Here is a 27,500-nt window from a genome sequence, read left to right as displayed (position 1 = left end):
AGGACAAATGCTTGCGAGAGTAGAACTATAATGATGGTGAAAACCATGAAAACAGTTGTTTGCTTTTTAATGTTTCCCTATTTTTTTTTTTTACCCGATCAGATCTAGGTGAATCTATTTATCGCACGAGTTAATATTATTCAATGAAAACCGAGATTTCTGAGAAAGAGTCACCTGCAATCGGAATTTATCGACGATGGTATCGTTACAAAGTTGGAATGCTTGCTTTTCTGTTCCTAAAAGGCAACTTTGATGCATATCGAGGACAGTTTGTCAGTCGTAAAGATCGTGAATGTCGGGTGAATGTTGTGCATGCTGGTTGCCACAGCAACCAAGCGAAGCCGTCTCACACGTCAACTCTTCATAGAACAAGTTCAACAGGATTCTTGTGAAATAATATGCTGATGTAGTAAATATAGACATACTGTTGTATATTTACAGCGAACGTAGTGAGCTTCATACTTAACGCGTGCACATGAGAGAATAGGAAACAACAAGAACAAGAACAACAACAACAACAACAACAACAACAACAACAACAACAACAACACAATACCCTGGCAATTTGGACTCCGTGTCGTTGGCTATGATCCTTTTGCCTCCGGTTTTTGTAAAACGCTGTGCGGTGTATAAACACGATTGGGTTTTATTTCTATCTTGTGAATATTACTTAACGCATGCACATGAGAGAATAGGAAACAACAACAACAGAATACCCTGGCAATTTGGAATCCGTGTCATTGGCTATGACTTTTTGCTTCCGGTTATTTTTTTTGCTTCCGGTTTTTTTTTTGCTTCCGGTTTTTTTTTTGCTTCCGGTTTTTTTTTTGCTTCCGGTTTTTTTTTTGCTTCCGGTTTTTTTGTCATGGGGAATGATGCATGCCGGGAGATAAAGGCATCGTTGGAGACATGAAAGACCCAAATATCAGACATGGTGTATATTTCCTCCACTGATTTTAATAAAGATATCTCCCGCATCATCAAAAAATAATTTTAAATCTTGATTTACATTATTTGATCGCCGATCCCGAATCCAGGCCGAAGTAACCGGAAATTGCGTATACAGTTGTGAACAAGTTATAGGTACAGTCAGAAGCGAATGTAAGAAGAATTCTACGTTCACTTCTAGGCTGTTAGTATATGTATACATTGTGAATTAGTATGCACTGATGTATATATCAAAGCTTGGTGTTGGCTTATTGGTTAGGGTGGCTAGCTAAAGATCTGCTAGATCTTTGTGTTCAAGCAGCCCCTGCCACGCTGTCACCAGGTGGGTTTGACTCAGCCTGCCATCCTTCCAAGGTTGGTGAAATGAGTACCAGTGTCTGGTAACAGGGGGCACTGCATCAGCAGCACAGCTGTCAGCTGTGCCCCCAGACAAATGATGTTGCCAAGCAGCCGTAGGCTGCATATTTAAAAGCTAAATTAATGTATATATCACTCTTCTCGCTTCACATCCACTGGGGGTTGATGATGGAACTTTCTTTTGTACAATACTATCAGGGGTACCCACTGGCATAGGCGAGGGGAAAGGGGGGGGGCAAATATGACAGCCACCCCATCCATCCATCGATTGTAGGCCAATGGCCAGTGGGACCTACATTGCACCCCCCCCGCCCCCCGTGACAATTTTTCACTGATACCACAGTGTTCATATAGTGTTATCCCAGGTATCAGAAAAAAGATGTTCGCAGAAAAATAACTCATTTGCACTATGCTTTATTAATCTGTTTCCATGGCAACCAATCAAATATAGACGAATCTCACAAAGATCAGCAAAATGTCAATATCTCTGTCAAATATAAACATAAAATCACAAAATTGGTGTCAAACGAAAGCTTATACATTTACGTATTAAAATGTACTTTGTTTATGCTAATTAGCTCGTTTGTGTATTTATTAAATTTGACTTAAAGACAATAATTCCCACAAAAATGCAAGAATTCCCATTTTCTTTCCTTGTAATTACCACACATGTCAGTTTTTTTTGTCAAAAAAAACATTACTTAAGTGTTGCCAGATACATGCCAGGTTGGCAAAAAATATATTAAAATTTTTGAATTTTTTGAAGTAGGCTAATTAGCATAAAATACAAAGCACAATGAATCATTCAAAAATCATGCGAAATCAGATTAAACAATGGAATTAATTACCTGGGACTGATATAATACATAACTGTGACTTATGATGTCTGTTGATGTTTAAGGAAAACATAACTATTTTCTGTTTGACTAAAAGTAGTGGAAATAATTTTAAATGCATTGATATGCTAATTAGGATCCGCCATTATGGAAATTCTCATTTTCCTAAATATCTCAACTTCTGGTACATGGAAATTTGTAAATGAGGAATCTACACATATGTTTTGATGGTCAAGAAATATAGTGAATACATTTCCTTTGTTGTCAGAGATGTAGAATAATGTTTGGATAGCTTAATTACATGCAAAAATGGAAACAGCTTAATAAAGCATAGTGCAAATGAGTTATTTTTCTGGGAACATCTTTTTTCTGATACTTGGGATATATATGAACACTGTGGTATCAGTGAAAAATTGTCGCGGGGCGGGGGGGGGGTGCAAGGTAGGTCCCACTGGCCCCCGGCCTATTGGGACCATACTGTGTGCAGAGCATTGGTGCTGCCCAAACAGTGTCCTTGGCTACTGGGCACAACCCTGGATACCAGCATGCTGGCACTCATTTTGCCAACCTCAGAACGATGACAGGCAGAGTCAACCCCACCTGGTATTAATTCAACAGCTGAGTGTAATTTGAACTCAGGATCCTAGGACCCCAAGTCCACCACCTTAACCATGAGGTCAACACCAGGCATTACTCAGGAATGGGGGTTGGGAATCATTTAATATTACCTTTCACATAGTTACAAAGACTTTAGGCACTATAGAACGATGAAAAAAAACAAAACATCAAACTTAACTTTTTAAACTTTCAAACACTTCTTTTTGGTCGAAAACACTCCCCAGCACTCATTGAAGAACCTCTGATGATGTTTGATGGAGATCTGTTCAGCCATCTCTGACAAAAATGGCGACTGCGAGACAGACAGATGAACATTTCTCTTATAGTATAATTATTTTTCACGGCCCTTGAGATTTTATGAATATATTTGCTAAACAATTAAACAATGTGTTGCTGTTTACTATTGTTTTATATATATAGTCAGGAGACAATGAGGCACAAAAAGGACACAAAAGGCCAGTTTGTTGGCTGTTTCTGCCAGGGCTCCTGTTTTTGCTCTGGTGACTCACCATGGCAAGTAAATCTTCTCACCCTCAAACATTATGGATTCACCCCTTTCTGTCTGTTTGTCAGTTTGTTTGTTTGTCTGTGTGCAGGATATCTCAAAAAGTTGTGCATGGATCCGGATGAAATTTTGTGGACAGGTTGGGTGTGCGATAAGGACGAACTGCTTAGATTTTGGTGAAGATCTGGATCCGGATCTGACTGCGAGAATTTTTTGAGTGATTTTTCACCATTGAGAGATCGAGCTCAAAAGCGATATATAGCAAGATATTTCAAAAATGTGATGGGATGGTATGTTCTCATGGATCAGGCATTTCAGGGCGGAGGTATGGGCTCCCCCGAGTGCCCTTCTTGTTTATTTATTCTATGTGGTTGTCAGCAGAGTCATGACGCCACTGCTGCCCTCGGCACTTAATAAGCTGTCAAGGAAAAAACATCTTGAGATTCAGGTGATCCATATCAAAGGCGTGCCAAGTGTGAGCTCTGCCTTAATGGGTGGGGTTCTGGGTTCACTTTAGGATCTTGGAAACCCTCAAGTTTTATATGCTCTTTAGTGCGTTCTCGACCTTTTCAAGGAACTATTTTACAACACTGCTCCCGTAAGTTTTTCCAGTAACTTTTTTTTATATATGGCAGAAGATGGTATAATATGGCAGAAACTTTCACACTTCTTTCTACTTTTTTACATTTCTCTTTATTCTTTCCAATTCTTGCATTTTCTTTTATTATCTCCACCACCAAAGGTGGAAGGAGGTTATGTTTTCACCCATGTCTATCCCTGTCTGTCTGTCTTTGTTTGTTTGTCTGTTTGTGAGCAAGATATCTCAAAAAGTTGTGGATGGATCCAGATGAAATTTGGTGGACAGGTTAGGTGTGTGACAAGGATAAACTTATTAGAATTTTAGTGAAGATCCGAATCCGGATCCGACTACTAGAATTTTTAAAGTTATTCTTCACCATTGAGAGATCGGGCCAAAAATTATATATCGCACGATATCTCGAAAAGTTGAGGACGGATTCGAATGAAACTTGGTGGACATGTTGGGTGTTTGACAAGGAAGAACTGATTCAATTTTTGTGAAGTTCCGAATATAGCTCTGGATACGAAAATTATTTAATTTTAAAAGTGATTCTTCACCACTGAGAGATTGGGCCAAAAAAGATATGTAGCATGATATTTCAAAAATGTATTGTAGTCCGATATGTTCTCGTGGATGAGGATTGTGTGGAGGAGGTATGCGCTCGACCGAGTGTCCTTCTAGTTTTATCTCTTTCTGTCCATGAAGAAGTGAATTCTTGCAGAACGTTTTCTGTAAGGCTCACTTGGCTGTGCCAGGGTTGGTTTGAGGGTAGAGGAGTAGCAGCTGAAACCCGAATCTTACCCAGGTTCCTCCTGGTGACTGTCTTTGCTCTTTACTTCTTCAGGTTCCTTCTCATGACTCTAATGTAGTATTTGGTCTGCCGTTTGATTATGTTTGTACCATATCCTGATGCTGTGTCGACTGTGCTTCCACCCTGAAACCTGTTACTGTTTGAATGGGCCTGCGGAGTAACTGCTGAAATCTATCTGTCCGAGTTCTTCCTGACATCTTTGCTCTTTTCTTTGTTCCTTTCCATCCCCTTTTTACTTTTTAACATTTCTCTCTATTCATTCTAATTCTTGCTTTTTCTTTTCTTTTATTTCTTTAACTCATTATTTCTCATTCTTTATCTGTTTCTCGAAGGAGAAGAGAATTGTTGCAGATAATTTTCTGTAAGGTTCACTTGGCTGTGCCTGGGTCGGTTTGAGGGTTGTGGAGTCATGGCTGAAACACGAATCCTTTTCAGTTTCTTCCTAATGACTCCATCTTCTCTCTCTCTCTCTCTCTCTCTCTCTCTCTCTCTCTCTCTCTCTCTCTCTCTCTCTCTCTCTCTCTCTCTCTCTCTCTATCTCTCTCTATCTCTCTCTCTCTCTCTGTCCCCTCTCTCTCTGTCCTCTCTCTCTCTCTCTGTCCTCTCTCTATCTCTCTCTCTCTGTCTCTCTCTCTCTCTCTCTCTCTCTCTCTCTCTCTCTCTCTCTCTCTCTCTCTCTCTCTCTCTCTCTCTCTCTCTCTCTGTCCTCTGTCTCTCTGTCTCTCTCTCTCTCTCTCTCTCTCTGTCCTCTGTCTCTCTCTCTCTCTCTCTCTCTCTCTCTCTCTCTCTCTCTCTCTCTCTCTCTCTCTCTCTCTCTCTCTCTCTCTCTCTCTCCTGATGATTGCAATGCATGATTTGGTCTTCCATTTGATGAAATATTCCATGTATAAAATAATAACCCAAAGACCATTGTGTTTCTGACATTTATGAACCAGAAATTGATTTTATCCTGACTTATGACTTGTAATAAATGTGATAAAATGTTATTATCTTTGCAAGACGATCAAATTAATTATTATAGTTAACCATTAATAATTATAATTATCTATCAGGCTTAGTGAAGAACCAAGGAAACAAGGGTGTTGTGTTTTTTCGGCCTAGACATGATTTCAAGCTTGGGGGTTGGATTTATGGTTATGGTGGTGGGTTTGGGATCCTAAAGTCCTCAGTTCAAATCCTGTTTTACCATTGAATTAACACCAGGTGGGGTTGATTCAGCCTGTCATCCTTCTGAGCCATTCAAGTATCCTGTGTCAGGGTGCTGACCTGTCCAGGATTGTGCCCAATAGCCCAGGAGACTGCTTTGGCAGCACTGACACTCTGCACAGAGTAAGGTCCCAATGGACTGGAATGGAATGGTTGTATTTGATTAAAATAACAAACAAACAAGATATTGTGCAACTCTTAAGAAGGATGATTGATCTACTTCTTGCGCATCCATCATATTGCTTTGTTGCCTTCTTTGCTGACTTTATCAGTTCCTTTGGAAGTTTCCATACAACACACGAAACATTGTTAGCCACTTTTACTTGTATAATGGATGACAACGTACCATTTGTATAAAGGCGTGAACGGGTTGGTAACTTTTTCTGTTTGATGATGCTGAACACTCCCTCCCCTTCAGCATTGCTAAGTGGGATAATCAAAATCAGTTTAGTTACTTTTAACAGATGTTGGAATCTGTATGTAGCATCACAGTTGTTAACGTCTGATATGTAACCCCATATCATATCCATTCTGTGATACTGTCTCCTCCTCCTCATCTTTTGCCCCTTTCTAATTCACCATCACTTTTTCCTAGACTGCATCAGGAATATCAGGTTTCTCAAGAAGTTGGTAATCTACAAATTCGTCTTGTAGACTATCCATTTGCATAGATGTAAACTAAGACAAGTTCTGAGTGATGTACTTTACACAGATAATCTCCGAGTTAAATGTACACTTTCCTTCCTTTCAAAAAGCTTCCATGGTTGTGGACACCATCATCAACGATCAATTTATACAAGGCATGAGAAGCAGCTTTAAATTAAATGCTCTCACTACTTTATGAACTTCCTTTCATCAGCAACACAACTGCCACCTTCATCAAGAAAGTTATTCAGCATCTGCTTTGTTCCGATACAAACTGTGAGTTTGCAGTCATCTAGGTGGTTTGTAGTATATTCAAAGTCCAGCTTTGTGATGTTATCTACCTGTTTGATGGCATCCAATGCAACAAACTTACTAAGCAGTTTTTTTTAAAAGAAGACTCAAATTACGTCAGCGACCAGGTGTGTACTGAGAGCCACACCCCATCTGGATGAAGTGTGTTAAATGAATATGCATGGAGGAATAAGTGACTAACACCCAAATTTCCCTTAAACATGGTATGTGTTCTGATGATGAAAATACGGAAACCTCCATATTGGTTGTTAAAAATAATTTTTTAAGGCGGCTCTACACTTAGTCATGCCCAGGGCCCCATTTTGGCTCTCGGCAGCTCTGCCTCCTCCACCCCGTCTCTCACCCTCCGAGACTCCCACCTGTCTTGGACACTCCCAATGCCTCCTCACCTGTCCCTTATAGCCAATCAGCCCCGGTCCGAAATTTTGGTCACCGGTATCAAATTTGGGGAGAATGCTCATAGTGTTTTTTATGAAGGTATAAACCCCTAGAGTTGGAAAACATGTGATAGCATTGTGGTGGTGGCAGCTTTAGGGAGTTATCCCCCTTTTTCCAAAATGGCCACCAAATGCTCAATACCCTATATATAGCATATTTTAGACCACCTAGAGCAGTGATACTGGTGTCTATGACTAGGTTTGAGGGGTCAGATATATCATTTCTGTATTTACCTAAAATATTGGATGCAGCCTTAATATTAAAATTCAAGATGGCCGCCAAAATGGCTGCAGACATATTTAAATGACCGCGTTTAAGGTCCCAGAACAGTTACGACTGATTTTGGTGTACATTTCCAATATTTTAGGTAAATACAGAAATGATATATCCAACTGTAGTGAAATGTACATGATGACTCTAATACTCATCATTTATTGTCAATAATTACTGTTCATCGGCATCCACATCGTCATCCTCGCCCGTACTCTCCACATCATCTGATGACCGATTCTCGCAGTCTGACAGTTTGCACATATCAGTGCACTTAAGTCCATTTGCCAGACATACACAATTTGGCAGCGTACACTTCCTTGAATATTTGCAGGCCAGTAGGGCCAAGATAGCCTCAGGTGCTGGCTGACCATCCATCCAATCCACTACCATTAATTTCTCGGCTCCATCCATGTCAATTTTCCACCCTCTGCCAATGGGACTTGGTACACCTGGGTCTTGCTCAAGACGTCTTCTCCATATTCCAGCCTGGTAGTTTGCCCTTTGTGCATGTTTGACTAAGCAGTCCCTGCAGGGTGGAAGCTGATGACTCTCTATCTCACCTTTCTTAACACAGAACAAGTTGTACCTGAGGTCATTGACCTTGGTGAATGCTGCTTTGGGGCCATAGAGGAGACATGTGACACACTCTAGTTTGTTCATCAGTTCTGAGGAGAGGTCCCATTCCTGGCCCAACTCTGTGAATGTGTTCTTGATTTCCCTGTTGTTGGTCACTAATTTTAGAGCACTTGCCTTCCCTTTACCTGCGAAAGCACTAGTAGTGTGACATCCAGTGTATGCATGTATACCAATAAGAGCTCTGCAGACATCTATGCCGACAGTGGCAGCGACTTTCCCGATGTCAACTAATCTAGTTCTGGTTCTAGTTCCACATTTCTGGAATAACGGAGCTCCTATCTTGTCATGGAATGCCAAACACATGATAAAGACATCTGTGTCCTCTGCGCATATCACTACAGCCTGGTAGCCCTCTCTAGCAGCATGGACAGCATGGAAAAGTAGGCGCCCATCTGCTTCCTCCTGCTGGCACTGGAGATCTGGTACCTCTTCACTGCCCTGAGATGTAATTCTGTAGCATTTGTCATCTACAGTTACATACAGAATCTTCTCATGTAGTTTCTCTCTGTACACTGGCTTCCTCCATTCACTGACAATGAAGCTAATCAGACTGGTTTTGTTAGTTATTCCTGTCAGGAAACTTCTCCATTGCCTCACAATCTGTGCGCTTGTGATACCCTGCAGCTGGTGTCCAGTCTCTTCACCTCGTGCCGATCTCTCACTGTTCTTGATAGAATTCTCTCGATACGTGTCGAACACAACATATATTCTGGTACTTTTACTTCCTTCACGCAATGCCATAGACAGTATTGTAGTGGCAATGTCTCCAAACGTAGCTTGATCACCCTTTACTCTTTGAACTAAGTTCATTCCATCGACCACAGAAGTCGGGTTTTGTGGGAGTTGGTCTGCTACTGTCACATTCTTCTGCAAAGTAGTGGCTAAGGAAGCTTTGTTTGTTTTCCTGAGTAATCTGTCTGGGGGAGAGAGCCCAGGGTAGTGGTCCCAAGGGGTGAGAGAGGATGTCCTCCATCGTGAGATTGCGCCCTTGTGCCATCACTATGATGCGACCAAACAGAGACCGGTCAGCTTTCAAGATGATGTCCTTCCCACTTGTTTTCACTACCTTCTTCTTACACATATTTGTGAATGTTTTCAGCTTGTTAGCTTTCATCGGATCGTGAAATGGTTTCGCTGATGGGTCGTTCTCCAGTCTCTCATTCTGGAAAGTGGCATAACTCTGCTCGCCAATATCACATGCCTTCATCAGGTCAGAGGCAATGTCTCTGGGTGCCAATTTTGCAGTAGAAATGCTTATGAGGTCTTGCTTCTCTGAGAATGGGTTGACCCAGGCTTGAATGAGGCTGATGACTGCCGACACTGTTTCCTCATCTTTTTGGATTCTGGGCTGCTGTAGATCAGCATGGTTGAGTTCTGATTGGTTACCATGCACCATGTCTCTTAAGTGTCGAAGAAATGCACTGCGGTACTCTGCTGTTATGGAGTACCTTTTGATGGCTCCTGCTTTTCGGCTGAACCGTGACGTGCCTCCAGGAGTCTGAGTGTCCTTGTTCACCGTAACCTCAATTGTCTGATCTACAGCTATCCGGCCAAAGGGATTATTGCTGGACCTCTGCACCGAGAAATGACCTTCCTGGAAGGCTCGATGTACATCAGGATTCTTCTCGGGAAGATTTGTCATCTGAGCAAAGTATGCAGACAGGTACCTGGCATAGTTGACCCTATCGTAGGCAAAACACCATGGGATCAAAGTTCTAATGGCATTGATGTGCAAATCCCAGTTTCCTTCATGAGAAGCACGCAGAAGGCCAAGTATCACGTGCTCTACCATGTCTATGTATGACATCCAATATCCCGATAGCTCCCATTGTTGTGGCGGAGGTGTTCCGTGAAGGCTCTCCACAGGATCATCAACTCTAATAATTGTGGACTGTCGAGGAGATCACTGAAGTTATGTTGGTTGAGATCATCAGCAAGTCATTCACTTTGTCGACACACGATTTGATCACAGCGCTCTTCTCCTCGTTGCTGTCTACCGATAGTGTAAACTCTGCCCATGCCAGTCTCATCAAAGCTTCATAGATGCACTTGTGGACCCTGAAAGCACGATTGTACTGTTTGCCGTCAATTACCCCATTAATGGACCCCTCCGCGACTATCCCGGCTTCTATGCATATGTCCTTCAAACCTGCATCACAGAACCGCTTTCCTATGATACTCAGTGCATTCATGATGGTGTGGAATGTTCCCATCCTCAAAACTACATGGGAAAAACGCTCTTTGTGCTTCCAGGCAATTTCAACGGCTTTTGCATAAAGTGCTTGATCCATGACTATGACAAGAGTGTCCAGAGATAGCTCATTTCTGATTAGATCTGACTGCTTGAGAATTTCATAAACTGTAGTCAACTCTGCAGCTGGTGCATTGATGGTGGGCAGGTACCCAACAACATCTTCTGAGATTGATTCTTGGTCCCTGGTTTTGATATTAAACCCAGTCCAACTTGGGATTGTCTAACAGTCTGAGTTTGTTTGTCTTGCAAGGACCCATGCCAGGTTCTTGTTACAGGCGACTTGAGCAGACTCTTGTGCTTCCAGGATGTGGCTCTCGCTGGTTGGTAGAGGTTGTGGACCTACACGTGCACAGGCTACATAGACTTCCAGCTCTTCATGTTCAATGTTGACTGATCTTTGTTTCAGTTTGTCAATGATTATAAGTTCAGTCATGGGTGGATGAGGTCCATAGACCTTAGGCTGGACCGCTATTCCGTTGACTCGATGTGACGTACCTTTTCCAGTAAGTGTCTCCTCCAGTCTGTCAATATTATCCCATGCAAGATTTGTGAAGGCATAGGGCTTGATGGAGACTGGTAGAACAGCTCTCTGGTTGAAGCCCATTGCTAACTTTTGGAGACACAGAGCGGTATCATTCTCTTCCAGCTGGTCATAAGACACCCCATGTCCAAACTTATTCAGTGTCCGAATGACCTCAATGTTTCCAGTGAGTGCTTTTACCGCATAAGGAAGCAGGAAATGTTTTGGTGGTTTATACTGCCCACGTGTCACAGTGTATATCATGTCCTGGCTAAATGACTCGACTCGAATAGGAGTCCTTTGGGATTTATTCGTAGTACTAGTAGGATTTCCAGTGAGGAGCCCGACCAGAAATCGCTGTAGCTGATTTTGGTATGGCAATATGAGTAGTATAGCGACATCAGACGGATGATATGGCCACGGGGTGGAAATCATGTCCTGCTTGATGGCCGTTCGGATATGTGACGAAGTCTGATCTATTATCTTGTTGACATCTATAGACTTGGCTTTCCAAAGCTTGAGCTCCCTATGTAGAGTTTGATTTTCCAAGACAACATCCTTTAATGATACACAGCAGGGAACCATCAACAACTTTCCATTGTCGTCGGGAAATATTTCCACTGCACCTCCAAGCTCGGACTTCAGTCTTCTGTGCATATTCTTCTTCGTTGAATCCTTCAGAAGATTAACTCCACCAGACAACATTAATGATTCCAGTTTTGTGGTCAAGGATGTGACTGGTATAAGCCTCTTGTTGGGAATAATATCTGCTCTGATGTATTCGAAAAGTTCTTCGTAAGCTTCTCCTTCAACCTTGTGATACAGTATAAATTCATGTGTCTTTTTCTCTTCTTCATTCTCATTGTCTCGAGTATAATTCCTATAGGATGAAGTGTGATAGTGTGCCTCGGCGGCAACAATGTCTCTACTGGTGAGTGCTACCATCCTTTCATCTCCCTTTCTGATGGCACTCTCTCGTAGTGTTTGATTTACTCTCAGTTGTGAAGCTAGCGTAAGTTTTTCACGTGTATTGGAGTGCTTTTGGTACTTGACCTTGCTACAGAATATGCAGATTGGATCATAAACTATTAATTCTGTTGTCGATCTTCTGGAAGACCGTTTTGGAGGACAGCCACTACTACCAGGTAGATCACTACTGCTTTCACCTGCTTTCCTTTTCAAAGTCTCCAAGTCTATTTTCATGGTGAAGATGCTTCTACATTTTCAATGATAGAACATAAGTGGAACTTCTTTGTCCTCAAGCGTTTTTGCAACGTCTAAAATGGGGACATGGTTCCTGACTTTGGCGGCTTCAAGTAAGGTTAGCCAGGAGTCATGACTTTGAGGACTGATTAAATGTTCATTTTCGTCGGATACTGCCTGGTGTATGATGCACAGTGTCTTGGCGGGTCCCTGGGGCGTTTCCATGCTGACGGACATCTAATGCTAGTCTACTGTATTCCAGGCCTCTTACGTAGAACTTCCACAGCTACCACGATACCTGAAAAAGAGAATATAAACATTATATTACATATATATATATATATATATATATATATATATATATATATATATATTCATTCAGCCTGGGGGGTTTGTCGATATCAAATCGGGGGGGGGGGGGGGAGGGGATGCTCATAGTGACTATCTTGGCCGCCAAAATGCCCAGTACCCTATATATAGCAGGTTTTAGACCACTTAGAGCAGTGATACTGATGTCTATGACGAGGTTTGAGGGGTCGGATATATCATTTCTGTATTTACCTAAAATATTGTAAATGTACACCAAAATCACTGTCGTAACTGTTCTAGGACCTTAAACGTGGTCATTTAAATATGTCTGCAGCCATTTTGGTGGCCATCTTGAATTTTAATATTAATGCTGTATCCAATATTTTAGGTAAATACAGAAATGATATATCTGACCCCTCAAACCTAGTCGTAGACACCAGTATCACTGCTCTAGGTGGTCTAAAATCTGCTATATATATATATATATATATATATATATATATATATATATATATATATATATATATATATATATATATATATATATATATATAGGGTATTGAGCATTTGGTGGCCATTTTGGAAAAAGGGGGATAACTCCCATAAAGCTGCCACTGCCACAATGCTATCACATATTTTCTAACTCTCGGGGTCTACACCATCCCAAAAACCACAATGAGCATTCTCCCCCAATTTGATACCGACCAACCCCCCAGGCTGATCGGCTATTACTGTGTGGACCTCAAACATCTGAGGCCTTCGCTCCAATCTGACAGATTTCTCAATCCAGGCAGCTGCTGAAAGCCTGGACATCATCTGTTTAACAAAACCCTTCCTCCCACAGGACGTCCCTGACTCCTTAGTTTCTCTTTCTGGATATTGTCTCTTCTGATGTTATAGGTATGAACCCCGTCCTGGGGGCGGAGTTGCTCTTGACATCAATAACTCAATTTATCACTGCTCTTGTACTGATCTTACACCTTACAACCCCGAGGAGTACTTTTGGCTGCAACTTCCCCTCCACTCCCACCTCTTGTTTGTCTGTGTGTTATACCATCTTCCAAACAGTGAGAACTCGATCTTCATCTCTCTCAGACAACATGGACCAGCTTTTAACCATTCATCCCAACTCTCATCTGACAGCATTAGTTGGTGGATGTTAAAGACCCCACTGTGTCCTTTGCAAAGAGATCCTGAAAAGAAAAAAAAAACATTGAGAAAATATATATATACAAAAAATATACATATTGTGATGGGTCGCATGTGCGGATAACTCCGAACCCGGTGTGTCTATAAAAAGACCATGGACACCATTGACAACACACCTCTGGTCAGATCTTTGCGCCCAAGATTGGTTTACCATACCAGTGAGATGAATGGAGTAGATAGGGAATGGTGCCAGCAACGATGCGGCAGCTACCTAATTGGCCGAGCAAACCAAGGCCGTGTGCCGCACTCTGTGGCCTCCAATTAGAATTCATAATCTTGGACCAATCACCCCAGGAGCGCTACCCCAGATTAAACATGAGCAGGATAAGTTGGGACACAAATCAATAGTTTCATTAAGTTATTGCACAAGGAATTCAACAAAAGATTGGGAAAAGATGGGAGGAATGGCAAGAGAGTAATTCAAAGTGAGTAAGGTGGGAAAACTCAGGATTCAAAAATAGCAGCAAAAATCAAGGAAAGATAATACAAACAATTCAGGAACATTTACAGACACATGCACATTTCCTTTACCCCCTATGAGAACATTCTGCCTTGGGAAACTTACAGCAATGACTTGCACCTTTATAATACTTGGATCCAGACACCCAGAGAATGACACAGATAGGTTGGGTAGAGGGGTAAAGAAGGTAGAGTGTGATCAGAGAAAGAATGGGGACTTTGTCACACCTTCAGCGACCTCGGTCAAGGCAACTGGCCCACTGCTCAGCAGTTTGGATTCTCTCCCTCACGTTCCCTTACCCCCTCCTGGGGGAGTACCCCAGTCATATGGGGAAACTGTGGGAGTCTCGTTCTCCCCATGTGGTTTAAGGGCCCTAGCCCATTGTCCTCCCCTCTCCCCCCCTCCTCTGCACTCTAATGCGGTTCAAGCATTGATCACCACAGTGCAGACGTCACAGACTGAAACTCCAGACCACCGGAGTGGATGTCCCCAGCGCCAACCCAGCACCCGGATCCAGTCCATCTGATCTGCGCAACTGGCGTGGCGGGCAAGACCATCTGCCTGGAGAAGTACAGAGCATGTTGCTCACTGATATTGCTGGGCTGGCGGTGTTTAGCACGCAACAACCCAGCGGTTAACCACGTATGGCCTGACCAACTCAGGTCAGGAGTCTGAAGTTGCCGGCAGAATGCACATCTCTGACCCCAACAGATTCCCCGAGAGGGCCACACCACATGCAGTGGATTGCAAGCACCATGGGGAAATTCTGTGGGAGGGGAGTAGGACCAGTGTCAATGGGGTACCCCCTCCTGAGATGTATAGGTAGTATCGCACAACTCTTAGGAGGAACCCGTCCCCACGAGCGCAGATGTACCATCGACTGGTCACTGCATGCAGTAGACCGGTCCATGGTAGGCAGGTTGCCACTTGAGACACCACGTGACTTGTGGTCGGTTTCAACCAATCTAAAGTTGCCATGAGCACTACGGGTATGTCGAAAAGGGAATGCTCCTTCTGCCGATGTGAGGGCAGACGGCGTTTCCAAGGCAGTGCGGTGCTGGCATTGGTGCTGAAAAAGGCACACTGCATATTTATATGCATCAGTGAAGTCACAGAGAAGACGGAGAGAAAAAGAAATAAAGACAAAGAGGCGTTGCAACCCGTGAAAAAGCAAGCATGCACGTGGAGATGTGCAATACGCAGAAGAATTGTATAAAAGAGTGAAGTGGAAGGAAAGTCGAAGCAAGGAAAGGGTGAAACTCTACCAAGTTTGATGGACTCAGGTGAAAGGCGGGAAAGCACAAAAGGCGACAGAGCTCAGACATAAAAAAAAGACTAGCACACTCGCTGGCAGGAGGGCTGGCAGATTGGGAGACTCCGAATCGCTCATTTGTCGTTCTTATATTACGTGTCTCCCTCCCTTGACGTGGTTGTCAATGAATTCCTCCTCTCGCTGGTCACATCTGATTTGCCCATGGATGCCATATCAGCATCACATCTGGGAAGAGCAAGAGGAAAGAAGCTTTGAGGGATTGTGAGAAAGTTATTAGCTTGCCATCACTTCCTTGAGACCCACACTCATTGTTTTGTTACTCTTCCTGGTCAGTAGGCTTGGAATTGATGTGAAAGGATTGGGAGGAGAGAATGTGAAAGAATTGAGAGGATTGAATGTGGAAGGATTGAGAGGATTGAATGTGAAAGGATTGAGGGGATTGAATGTGGAAGGATTCAGGTCAGGTATGGGAGCATGTGCCAGAACAGCGCGTCGCTGCGTCCACTTTCCGCCGGTACTCCAGGGGCCTCCGTCTGGCCATCCCCCAGGCAGATGCCAGGCCCATCCCCATCTCCTTGAGATGATGGTCAACCTGCTGCAACCACGAGGCACGTGGTAGGCCCACTGGCCTCCTCCACTCACGAGACTCCCCCGCTGAGAGAATCTGGTGAGCAGGATCAGCGTCAGGAAAACGAGCCACATGTCCATACAGCCGCAACTGATGCTCACGGACTATGCAGGTAACAAATCTCATCCGAGTCTCTCTCAGCAACCGCTCGTTGGACACAAAATCCGAGCAGCGATAGCCAAGGATTCTCCGAAGAGATCTGGTACCAAAGGAATTAAGTCTCCGTCTCAGATCCTTGGTCAGAGTCCAAGTCTCGCGTCCATAGAGCAAGACTGGAAGTACCAAGGACCTGAAGACTCGGACTTTCGTTCTCTCGCACAGGTACCGGCAGCGCCACACCCCATGATCCAGTGAATCCATGACTCCCCAGGCCAGACCCAGACGTCTATTGACCTCTGACTCACAGCCAGCAGAGACATGAATATCACTGCCAATGCAAGTGAATCTCTCCACGACCTCAACATCCTCACCACAAGCAGACACAGACAGGACAGCAGCATCCAAGATGTCACCGAAAGCCTGGATCTTAGTTTTGACCCAAGAAACCCGTAATCCCAGCGGCTCTGACTCCTCATTCAGCACCTCGAGGGCCCCCAAAAGGATATCTAGAGTCTCCACAAAGATGACTCCATCATCTGCAAAATCAATGTCAGAGATCTTGACATTCCCAAACGATGCACCGCAGCTTGATCTCTCCGACATCCTCCCTAAAATCCAGTCCATACAAGTGCAGAAAAGTGTGGGGGCCAGTACACACCCCTGACGAACTCCAGTAACAACTGGAAATAAGTCATAGATGGTATCACCACACTTCACAGCACTGTCAGTACCAGAGTCGAGTTCAGACATCAGATCGATCAGTTTTGGTGGCACCCCACGAAGACCAAGAATCCTCCAGAGGGCATCCCGATTCACTGAATCGAACGCTTTACAGAGATCAACATAGGCTGCAAGCAGCCCCTGCCGAAACTCTCGTCTGCGTTCGGTGAGGACACGAAGAGCAAGGATACGGTCAATCGTTGACCTCTTTGGTGTAAAGCCTGACTGCTCTGGACGCTGGTGCTCAAGCAGATGGTGGCGAACCCTATCAAGAATTATCCGAGCAAAGACCTTGCCCGGCACTGAGAGCAGCGTCACCCCTCGGTAGTTGTTGCAGTCTTGGCGATCACCCTTCCCTTTCCAGAGAGGGACAACAAGGCACCTCTTCCAATCAGTTGGGATGATGCCTGTATTCCAGGCAGAGCACAAAACTGCATGCAACGACACGAGTGCAGCATTTCCACCAGCCTTGAGAAGTTCGGCATGGATGCCACAGATCCCTGGAGCTTTGCCCCGTTTCAACCGGTTCACCGCAGCCAGTTTTCCACAAGCGAAGGTGGACCACAATTGATTCGAGGGTCAGCAACAGGGATTGCAACACCCTTGACGTCCAACTCGACAGCTGGGGGATCAGCCTGGTACAACCGCTCAAAGTAACCGGCCCAGCGGGCCTTCACTTCAGACTCCTCTGTCAAGAGTCTACCACTCTCTGCTCTAAATGCAGTGCTCCGAGGGATGGGCTTGGATGAACGCAATGCGCGAATTCCCCTGGAAGCGGGACGAGAATCACCTGTCCACAGGTGATGCTCTACCCCCTCACAGATTCCTCGCACATAGGCCTCCTTGTTCACCCTTAGTGCACGTACAGTTTTACGCCTCAGCTCCCTGAACAGCTCAGCTCTGCCATTCAGCCTGGCCCTGCGACTCTGGTCAATGGTATCCAGTGTCCCTTGAGAGACAAAATTCTTCTTTGCCCTGCGGTGAGCTCCAAGGCATCCACCGGCAACATCAAGGACGGTGGTCTTGAAGGCACTCCACAACTTTTCAGGACCCCCCATAGCACCCAGACCCCCCAAGTGTCCACTCATCCTGTCCGCAAACTCCTCAGCTACTCTCTCATCCCTGAGCTTGCCAACATCCAGCCTAGGCTGGGATGGTACCATTCTCCAGGATTTGTGGTGCGGCTTTAGAGTTGCTACAACAAGCCTGTGGTCAGTATTGAGGAACTGAGCACTCCGGTAGACCCTGCAGTTCTGGATCATCCTCCAGCGACCGTCAATGAGGACATGGTCAATCTCCTTTGCCGCACCGCCAGTGTTGGAATACCAAGTCCAGCGATGAGCTTGTGGGCGCTGAAACCATGAACCAGCCACCCTAAGTCCATGACTTCTTGCAAAGTCAAGGAACTTAGTGCTATTCTGGTTCATAGTTCCTGACCCATGGGGACCAACACACCTCTCATAACCATCCCTATCAGTTCCAGTCGATGCATTGAAATCCCCCAAGACTAGAAGTGTATCTCGTCTGGGGCACTGATCAACCACAGACTCGAGCATGGCGTAGAATGCATCCTTCATGGTGAGATCACTCGCCTCAGTCGGAGCATAAACAGAGACCAGGGAAATGACACCTACGGAGTGACGAATCCTTAATCTTATAATACGCTCGTTGACCGGTGTTACCTCAATTATCATTGGGGTCAGCTTATTGGACACAGCTACAGCAACTCCTTGGGTATGGTAACCATCAGAGCGACCAGACCAATAGTAGGTGTAACCACCCACCATTATCTCGCCGCAATCCGGTCTCCGAACCTCAGAGAGAGCTGCAATCCCGATGTCCAAACCCTTGAGCTCAGATGATAACAGAGACAGGTGATCATCCTCTCTTAGGGATAGGACATTCCAGGCACCCACCCGAAGGGACTGCCTCAGGTTAACCCAAGGAGACCGCTGTCTGGTGGACGACACCTCAGCACCACTCCGACACACTCTCCCGCAATCTGACCCAGGGATGTTACCCCGTGGTTTCCCTCCTGTCATCAAAGATTGGGGGTCCCGAAGGCTTTGCCCCAATCCCGTCATCCGGTGAGCTGCCCTGCGAAGGGAAGCTGCACAGGAGGTACTTCCACTGAGTGGGTTTTCAGATTTTTTGGCGTTTTTGTGTTTTGCTGAATGAAGTGTTTTACGGTGGCCGGAGTGCAAATCCTGCCACCAACCTCCTGATAAAAAAGTAACCCAACTGCAGGAGGACGTCCGCAGACACAGTTGGGCACTAGATATGGATGGCCGTTGGCTCACTAGGAGCTCCTCCGCCCTTTGACAGGTTTTGTTTTTAATTCTGCTGGGTGTCCATATCCAAACACCCTCCTCACCAGAAAACCTGGTCGGGGAGACGGTTTAGTCGCCGACAACCCGACCATGGAACAGGTTAGTACAGGTTTACATGGTACCTGTAGCAGGTCACAGATCTAACCTGACCTGACATAAGGATTGTGGAAGGATTGAGATGATTGAGTGTGAAATGATTGAGATGATTGAATGTGAAAGGATTGAGAGGATTGAATGTGAAAGGAATGAGAGTGCATGGAGTGTGAGATGTAGAGGACATAACTAATTCTACATTATGTGTGGGTGCTTTGACCTGCCCAAGAGGTGCACGATATCCTCCTTCGGGCCAATATCTGTCACAATATATATTTATATATGTATATATCTTCTTCCTCTTTCGGCTTGCTCCTGTTAGGGGTCGCCACAGCGGATCAACCGTCTCCATTTCGCTCTATCCTCCACATCTTCCATTGACACTCCAACCACCTGCATGTCCGCCCTCACCGTATCCATGAACCTCTTCTTTGGCCTTCCTCTTCTCCTCCTACCTGGTGGCTCCATCTTCAACATCCTTCTCCCGATATACTCCGCTTCCCTCCTGTGCACATGTCCAAACCATCTCAATCTCGCCTCTCTCACTTTGTCTCCAAACCGTCCTACCTGCGCTGCCCCTCTAATATACTAATTTCTTATCCTGTCCATCCTCGTCACTCCCAACGAGAATCGCAGCATCTTTAACTCTGCCACCTCCAGCTCTGCTTCCTGTCTTTTTGTGAGTTCCACCGCCTCCAAACCATACAACATAGCTGGTCTCACTACCGTCTTATATGCTTTCCCCTTCACTGTTGCAGCTACCCTTCTGTCACAAATCACTCCTGCAACTCTTCTCCACCCACTCCATCCTGCCTGCACTCTCTTTTTCACTTCTCTCCCACACTCTCCGTTCCTTTGGACAGTTGATCCCAAGTATTTAAACCCATCCACCTTCCCCACCTCAACTCCTTGCAACCGCACCATACCACCACCCTCCCTCTCATTTATGCACATGTACTCCGTCTTACTCCAACTGACTATCATTCCCCTTCTCTCCAGTGCGTACCTCCACCTCTCAAGGCTCGCCTCAGCCTGCTCACTACTCTCCCTACAGATCATGATGTCATCCGCGAACATCATAGTCCATGGGGACTCCAGTCTGATCTCGTCCGTCAACCTGTCCATCACCATTGCAAACAGGAAAGGGCTCAGAGTCGATCCTTGGTGCAATCCCACTTTAACCTTAAACCGGTCCGTCATTCCTACCGCACACCTCACCGCTGTCACACTGTCCTCATACATATCCTGCATGATCCTCACATACTTCTCCAACACTCCCGACTTCCTCAGACAATACCACAACTCCTCTCTTGGCACCCTATCATAAGCTTTCTCTAAATCCACAAACACACAATGTAACTCTTTCTGGCCTTCCCTATACCTCTCCATCAACATTCTCAAAGCAAACATTGCATCAGTGGTGCTCTTTCCTGGCATAAACCCATATTGCTGCTCACAGATCGTCACCTCTCCTCTCAACCGAGCTTCCACTACTCTTTCCAACAACTTCATGGCGTGGCTTAACAACTTTATCCCTCTGTAATTTCCACAGCTCTGCACATCACCCTTATTCTTGAAAATCGGAACCAGAACACTTAATCTCCACTCCTCCGGCATCCTCTCACTTTCCAAGACTTTATTAAACAATCTGGTTAACAACCCCACTGCCATCTCTCCTAAGCACTTCCATGCCTCCACTGGTATACCATCTGTGCCAACCGCCTTTCCACTTTTCATCTTCTTCATAGCAGTCCTCACTTCATCCTTACTGATCCACCCCACTTCCAGATTCACTATCTCCACCTCTTCCAACCTTCTCTCTCTCTCATTTTCTTCATTCATCAGCTCCACAAAGTACTCCATCCACCTTCTCAACACACTCTCCTCACTCGTCAGCACATTCCCATTTGCGTCCTTTATCACCCTAACCTGCAGCACATCCTTCCCAGCTCGGTCCCTCTGTCTTGCCAATCGGTATAAATCCTTTTCCCCTTCCTTTGTATCCAACTTCTCATACAGCTCGTCATATGCCTTTTCCTTGGCCTTTGCCACCTCTCTTTTTGCCTTTCGCCACCACTCCTTGTACTCCTGCCTACTTTCTTCATCTCTCTGACTATCCCACTTTTTCACCAACCCCTTTTTCCTTATACTTTCTTGTACTTCCTCATTCCACCACCAAGTCTCCTTATCTTCCTTCCTCTGTCCAGATGTCACACCAAGTACCTTCCTAGCTATCTCCCTCACAACTTCTGCTGTCGTTGCCCAATCATCCCACCCATCTTTACCACCATCCAACGCCTGTCTCACCTCCTCCCTAAATTTCACGCAACAGTCTTCCTCCTTCAGCATCCACCATCTGGTCCTTGGTTCAGCCCTCACTCTCTTCCTCAACCTCACCTCTAAAGTCATCCTACAGACCACCAATCGATGCTGTCGAGCTACACTCTCCCCTGCCACCACCTTACAGTCACTAATCTCTTTCAGGTTGCATTTCCTGCTTAAGATGTAATCCACCTGTGTGCACTTTCCTCCACTCTTGTAAGTCACCCTGTGTTCCTCCTTCTTCTTGAAATACGTATTTCAACACATATATATATATATATATATATATATATATATATATATATATATATATATATATATATATATATATATATATATACAATATATATATACAAAAATTTATAATATATATATACATATATATATATATATATATATATATATATATATATATATATATATATATATATATATATATATACAAAAATACAAAAAAAATGATCCTGAAAAAAATTGTCTTTGTGACAAATCAAGCATTTTGAATTGTCTGCACATTTTTGCCATCGGTAGATCTAACATTGCTGTGCTCTTCATAAATTTCCATGCCAGGGTTTCTGGAATGGAAACAATAATTTTCTGTCACCTGATTATTTCATAAAATCACCAACGTTGATCAATGGTTTGCTTCATTCACGAAAGTAACAGTATTAAACATGCAACACAGTTAAGAGAGGGGGATGATCGGATTCAGGAAATTGAGATACTTGAATGGACTGGGCAAACAAAATATTGTCAGACATACAGATAGTGGACACTTAGGGAAATGGAAACACCTGGGTGAATGAGGGGCACAAAGTATACGGTCTTTAAAGTAACAGCTTCCACACAGGTGAGGCCCATAGGTTAATTCAGCAAATAACATCCTAGCATGCTTAGGGTCATGTATAAAAATGCTGCACAGGCCTGGTTGCCTGTAATTATGGCTCGCATGCCTTCAAGAGGAGACCTCAGTGACTTTGAAAGATGAGTGATTGTTGGGGTGTGTTTGGCTGGAGCTTCTGTGACAAACAGCTCAACTTGCTGATGTTTTACAAACAATAGTGTCAAAGGTGATGTTGCCATGGAACTCTGAGGGAAAGACATCATCAGCACAGAGCAACAGTGGGCAGAAACACATACTCCAGGTCCGTGATATCCGTGCAATAATTTAAAGCACAAGGCAAAGCAAGTGATCAACTGCAGAACAATTGATAGTAAATTTCAACCGGGGATGCGAGCAGCCAATTTCATCAAAAATTGTCCGTTGAGAACTCCACATAGAGCGGGATATCATAGTCGGGTGGTAGTGCACAAACTGCTCATCACACCGAGTAATGCACATTTGCGAGTGCATTGGTGCAAAGGGTACAAGCATTGGACTACCGATCAGTGGAGAAATGTGACATGGCATGGTCAGATTAATCTTCCTTCACCATGTTATCGACAGACTGACGAGTGCACATGTGGTGCCAACCTAAATAACTCTACAACCCTGAGTGTTTGGTTCCAACAGTGAAGGGTTCTGGTGGTTCGGTAATGTTGTGGGGCGTATTTTCATGCCATGATTTGGGTGCAGTCATTCCCTTAGAAGGAAAGGAAAAATGTCATCAGCTATTTAATGGGACTGAGTGATCATCTTCACCCCATGTTGCATTGTTTCTTTCCTGCCAGGAGGGGTGTCTTCCAGGATGAAAGTGTCCCCATCCACAGAGCACGTGTGGTCGCGCATCAGCTTGATGACCATGACACTGATGTTATCCACATATTATGGCCCTCTCAGTCACCAGATCTGAACCCAATCTGAGAATTTATGGAACATTCTGGAACAATGCCTGAGATAGTGTCTTACACGTCCATCAAACAGGTGTGAGTTGATTGATTTTCTCATGGAAGAATAGGGCTGCATATCTCCTGCAGAATTACAGGCATTGATGGACTATGTACCATGGTGCATACAGGCTGTACTGGTCACATGTGGTGGTCCAACTCCATATTAAGTGACTTTACATCAGTGTTTCCGTTTTTTTTGTCGACTACCTGAAGTTAAAAACAAAGAAAACTAAGATGCTAGGGTTGAGTAAGAATAATGAAAATTGGAATTATATAATGGAAGGGGCAGCCTTGGAGCATGTGACACAGGAGAAGGATCAGGGGATGGTAAGAGATGTGGAGGAAAAGCAGACAGTGCAGAGCCAGGCAACCAGAGGTAGAGATTATTCATTGGGTAATACATTTTAATGAAAAAAAGGTTGCGTTAGTTCTGAAACACATTTGAGGAAGGCGCTATTACCGATATCCCATGTTACCAAATTTGAGGCAGGTTGGCAGTTGCCAGAAAGAGGGTACAGCATAGAACAGTGGTTCCCAACCCGTGGCACGTGGACTGTATGTGGCCAAATCAGCACACGGCCACGGCCAAAGTGACATCAATTTTTTTTTTGAAAGTAAAGATGCCTCGAGATTTTTTGCTGAACCAGAAATTGTGTAGTAACCAATAAGCTTGCTCTAAAAAGTCACATGTCTGGGGTAAAACTGCGTCACAAATCAAAACTGAACAGTTATAACTCACTTAACATTGCTCCATAGAATGCCGATTCGTTAAATAACTTTTTTTTGTATTTATTGGTATGCCGTCCTGATGAGGGCAAATAAACGTGGAATCTGGATAGGTGGCTCCATTTGATGTTTAACTGATGTTGACCATGTAATCTTTGTCTGTTTGACAGAGTCACTGAGCCGAGGCCTCCAGATTGGAGGTGACGCTTTGGTGTAGTACTTTATGTCCATTGGAGATCAGGGAGTGCTTGTCACACTCCACACATTTCTATTTACCCACCAATTGAACCACATGCCTTCTGGTTGAATGGTTTGCATTAGCTGGAACAATTGTCTGGGTGGCAGACGGATGGTTGTTGTTTGCGGATTATGCAGTTTTACCTTGAGAGACATCATCCGCAGTGATACTCGCCCTGATATAATAGTCATGAGGTGCTATTGATATATATATATATATATATATATATATATATATATATATATATATATATATATATATATATATATATATATATATTTATCTTCTTCTTCTTTCGGTTGCTCCGTGAGGGGTCGCCACAGGGGATCATCCGTATGATCCGCATAGTGATTTGGCACATGTTTTACGCCGGATGTCCTTCCTGACGCAACCCTGGTCGCCTCTTACGACACAGGGATATGGTACACCTATTTTAACCGGGGTATACACCGGCCCAGTACACTGGTACTCATTTCACCCACCTCGGAAGGATGACAGGCTGAGTCAACCCCCTGGTGTATTTATTCACTGGCCCAACGGGGCTTGAACTCAGGACCTTTTGGATCCCAAGCCGCTGCCCTAACCACTGCGCCAACACCAGGCTTATATATAATATATTTGTATATACATATATATATATATATATATATATATATATATATATATATATATATATATATATATATATATATATAATATACATATTTGTATATACTGAACAATAAAACCTGTATATTAAAAGAGTTCAAGAACAATGCTTCACTGGGAAGGGGTAAAGTGACTTTCAGGCGACCCTGTATATGCAGTATATATATATATATATATATATATATATATATATATATATATATATATATATATATATATATATATATATATATATATATATATATATATATACATATATATATATATATATATATATATATATATATACATATATATGTGTGCTGTGTGTGTGTGCGTGTGTGCGTGTGTGCGTGTGTGCGTGTGTGTGTGTGTGTGTGTGCGTGTGTGTGTGTGTGTGTGTGTGTGTGTGTGTGTGTGCGTGTGTGTGTACAGGTTTTGTTAGCTCAGCCACCAAAGGTAGACGGTGGTAATGTTTTCACCTCTGTTTGCCTGTCTGTGAGCAAAATATCTCAAAAAAGTTATTGGTGGACAGGTTGGGTGTGTGATAAAGAAAAATTGATTCGATTTTGGTGAAGAACCGAATCACCATCAGGATACGAGAATTTAAGAAATGTACAAATGATTCTTCACTGTTGAGTGACAAGGCCAAAATGATATGCAGTATAACACAACATCTCAAAAAGTTGTGGGTGAGTTTTGGCAAAACTCGGTGGACGAGTTGGGTCGGTGACAAGACCAAGCTGATTAGATGTTGGATAAGGCAATGATCCATATCTGGCCATCAGTGGAAAACAAGATTCCAATCCAGATCCAGATCGGAGAATTTTTCAAGTAATTCTTCACATTGAGAGATCAGGCCAAAAACGATATTGCATGATATGGCAAAAAGTTGTGGACGGATTTGGATGAAACTAAGTGGACATGTTGAGTGTGTGACAAGGACGAATTGATTCGATTTTGTTGAGAAAACCCGAATCGGGATCTGGATTCGAGAATTTTTAGGTGATTGTTCACTATTGCGAAGTGGAGCCACAAACTATTTACAGCACAATATCTTAAAAGGTTATTCATGGATTCTGAAGAAACTTTGTTCATGGGGAACAGAGGCAATAGGATATCTGTGGAAGGGAGAGTGAAGAGGTGGGGTACACTGGGTAAACAATCGGGTATTCCAGGGACTTTCAGGAAGGAAAACAGGGAATTTGAAGGAGGTGGGTTTGGGGTGGATTAACGGGGATAGAAAAGATCAAGATTTTGGATGGGGGAAGATATGAGATGGTGGTGAACAGTTGTTTTGAGGACCTAAAGGGTAGGAGTGGGATTGAAGAGTGTGTGGGAGTTTGTTCCAGAGGTGGGAAAAAAGAGGAATGAAAGAGTGAAGGTGAGCAGTGATTCTTGATTTTGGCAGTTTCACCAGAAGGGGGTTTTTGGTGGACCTTGAGCGGCCTGAGGAAATATAGGGGGGACAGATCACAGACAGAGCAAGAGGGGGGTGGCAACGATGGAGAGTAGACGGTAGAAGACAGAAATACCACCGACCTGCCTCCGGTGAGAGAGTGAGAGACCAAAAGACAGCTTCATCATGGGAGATACCAATGATCCTAAAAGCCTTCGTTTACAGTGTGAAGCTGTGAAGTTGAGCTAGGTGTAAGGCAAGAGCACCATCCCAGAGGGGAGAGCAGTACTCTATCAGACTGCAGATGAAAGCCTTGTAAGTGGTTCGAGGCTCAAGTGTGCCAAGGAGGACTTTGCACAACGAAGAATGCTTCGTCGGTGACTGGCTTTGGAGTCCAGTTTGGAGATGTGGCTTTCCCAGGAAAGATCGTGGCAGCTGGTGAGACCCAAAAGCTTGAATGAAAGGACTTCTTCAAGGGGTTTGTTGAAAAAGTATGAGGGGGTGGGGAGGGGGTCAAACCGGTCCTTTCTGAGAGACATAGTGAGAGTGTGAGATTTGTCAGGATTGAAAGACATGTTCCACATGTTGGACCAGTTTGTGATTTTATTCAGATCTGCAGTGAGCGAAGAAGCTGCTGCTTGCCGGTCTGAGGGATGACAGATGGTACGACAGAGGGTGGAGTCATCAGCAAAGAGATAGAGGATTTTCCAGAGAGTCGGAGAGATCATTGATGAAAACTAGGAATAACACAGGGTCAAGAAGACTGCCTTGAGGAACTTCAGCCAGGACGGGAAGAGGAGATGAGAAAATTGTATGAAGAGCCACGCGTTGACTGCAACAAGAGAGGAAGTTATTGAGCCCTGAGTGGAGATTGCCTTGGATACCATAAGAAGAGAGTTTAGTGAGTAGTGTGGGATGCCAGACCGTATTGAAAGCTCGTGATCTGTCTAGGGAGATGGCTCTGATCTCATGTTTGGCATTGAGGACCTCCATCCATTGTTGGGAAAGCAGAAGCAGTATGTCCAGGGTAGAGTGACCTGGTCTGAAACCAAATTGATGATCGGAAATCAAGTCATTGGAGAAGAGGAAGGAATT

General features: G+C 44.1%; 2 protein-coding genes and 1 pseudogene across 5 annotated transcripts in view; 1 reads left to right on the top strand and 2 right to left on the bottom strand.

Moving 5' to 3' along the window:
• Positions 1-27,500, bottom strand: part of CFAP58 (cilia and flagella associated protein 58) — a 178,135-nt gene that overhangs the window by 148,409 nt on the left and 2,226 nt on the right. The window contains exon 1 of one of the 3 annotated variants that reach the window (XR_015062292.1): positions 175-436. The exons of 1 other annotated variant lie outside the window; for it this stretch is intronic. The gene's annotated coding sequence lies outside the window, so the exon portion shown is untranslated. Of the gene's footprint in view, positions 1-174; positions 437-27,500 lie in introns of those variants that run through there. One more of the 3 variants, XM_085897509.1, reaches the window with a different exon arrangement.
• The window catches only part of LOC147035394 (monocarboxylate transporter 12-like), a 170,912-nt gene continuing 147,123 nt past the window's right edge, over positions 3,712-27,500 (top strand). Inside the window, exon 1 of one of the 2 annotated variants that reach the window (XM_085897717.1) lies at positions 3,712-3,862. The gene's annotated coding sequence lies outside the window, so the exon portion shown is untranslated. Of the gene's footprint in view, positions 3,863-6,600; positions 6,783-27,500 lie in introns of those variants that run through there. The other variant, XM_085897725.1, reaches the window with a different exon arrangement.
• Positions 10,640-12,506, bottom strand: LOC147035396 (uncharacterized; annotated as a pseudogene).

The sequence above is a fragment of the Eptatretus burgeri genome, chromosome 1, assembly GCF_056783735.1.
Source record: "Eptatretus burgeri isolate ZD-2024b chromosome 1, Ebu_testis_v1, whole genome shotgun sequence".
Lineage (NCBI taxonomy): Eukaryota > Metazoa > Chordata > Myxini > Myxiniformes > Myxinidae > Eptatretus > Eptatretus burgeri.
Note: the sequence above shows the minus strand (reverse complement) of the source record. Positions and strands in the feature narration are given on the sequence as shown.